At 59.6% G+C, this 1,716-nt stretch overlaps 1 protein-coding gene across 1 annotated transcript in view; it reads left to right on the top strand.

Annotated features, from left to right (window-relative positions):
- The window catches only part of PHACTR3 (phosphatase and actin regulator 3), a 61,256-nt gene that overhangs the window by 49,720 nt on the left and 9,820 nt on the right, over nucleotides 1-1,716 (top strand). The gene's annotated exons all lie outside the window — the stretch shown is intronic.

The following is a 1,716-nucleotide window of genomic DNA, read 5'->3' as shown; positions in this document are numbered from 1 at the left end:
TGCCCCCTCCCTCCCCCCCTGCCCCAGAGCCTGCGCTCCCTGAAGGCAGGCCTGGGCAGCTCCTCTCTGTCACCTCCCCGGCCAGGCCTGTCACCAGTGCTCATGAAGGAAGGTCATGTTCCCCATTGCAGTTCCATGGACCGGGTCCCAGGTTCAGGGTGGTCCTCCTGGGGCGGTGAGTGTAGCTGGAGCTCTGGACTTGCTGATTCCCTTCATGCCCCTCTCCTTCCCAGTGACCTAGGTCCTTTCTCCTGGAGGAACTCACCTGGAGGCCTGGGTCCTCTCCTCCAGCCCTGGCTCCAGGGCTCCCTCTGCTCACTCACAGCCTGGGCTCCCCCGCTCCTCTCCCCCACCACCTGGAGGGGCCCAGCAACTGCCCAGCCTGCATTGAGGGGCGGGACCCATCCTTTCTGAGATGTCTGAATTGGATGACAGGTCTTTCTGGGAACTCAACTTACAGGTTACGTTTTCTTGACACTATATCCCAAGCACCTGATATGACCCTTTGATGTGTCATCTCCTTCAGTTCTTGCCTCTGGGAAGAGGTATTATTGCTCCTCATTTTGAAGGAGACAAGCTTCCAGCAAGGAAAAGGCTCTGTGGTGGCCACGTCCACGGAGGTTTGGGGACGTCTCAGGTTTGAGGAAGTCTGTGGCCTCCCTCCTCAGGTGTCCCTGTGGGCACCCCTGCTGGTCACCTGGCAGTCAGTAGGCACCAGGCTGTCGTTACAGATTCTCTGCAACTTGGTGGACGTCTCCTCTTCCGTGAAGCCTGCCTTGATCACCCACCCTCCTTCCCCCTGGGGGCAAGCCCAGCACATGAGCAGTTAGGAGACAGGGTGTCTAGAGGGGTGATCGTCCCATGGCCACCACCTCCTCTTGGTGGGGTCTCAGCAGTAATGGCTCTCCCATGAGACCCCCCATTTCATCTCCCCCATGACTGCTGCCCGGATTGCTCTTGTTCACTTGTTTTCTGTTTGTCTGTCTCCCTCTGTAGACTGTGAGCTTCCCAAGGGCGGGGCAGGCTGCTCGTGGGCCTCCCTGTGCCCTAGGGCTTGGGACAGTGCCTGGCACTGGGCACATGCTCCAGGGTCATGGTCAGAGCGCCTGAGTGAGTGGCATTTGGGGAATCTGACCAGGCTGAGGGAGCCCCACCCACTGAGCTAGGCTTCGTGCTCCTGGCCCTGGGCAGATCTGGACCTGTGGGGGCAGTTCATGTCGCCTCAGCCATCAAGTCAGGGTGTGCACGCAGCCACCCACAGAGCCAGGCCACACACAGCCCCCAGGGGCCACAGCAAACTGTCCTGTTTGAGCGGAGGGAGGAGACGGTGCCCTGGGGACGCCCTGGGCTTTGTGCTGGGACAGGGTTATAAATAGCAGACAGATATTTCTGGGGGCAGCATCCTCTCTGGGGGCAAAGCATTGTGCCCCAGTGGCTGAAAGATCCGGAACCGGGGGCTCTGGCTGTGGCCCAAGCACAATGTTATTGGAGTTACAAAACGAGTTGGAGCTTGGCATTGATGTCGGCTAATTACGCCTCCTTCTCCTGACAAGCCTTGCATTTATTTATGTGTCGGGGGCTGCATCCTGCAAGCCCTCCATGAGCAGTCGTGGAGAGGAAATAATAATGTGTCCTCAGGTTGCAGAAACACGGGTCTGGGCGGGGCGCTGGGGCGGGCTGCGCACCAGGAGATCCCGCAGGCACTGGTGGCGGCTC

Source organism: Myotis brandtii, unplaced genomic scaffold (assembly GCF_000412655.1).
Source record: "Myotis brandtii unplaced genomic scaffold, ASM41265v1 scaffold915, whole genome shotgun sequence".
Classification (NCBI taxonomy): domain Eukaryota; kingdom Metazoa; phylum Chordata; class Mammalia; order Chiroptera; family Vespertilionidae; genus Myotis; species Myotis brandtii.
Note: the sequence above shows the minus strand (reverse complement) of the source record. Positions and strands in the feature narration are given on the sequence as shown.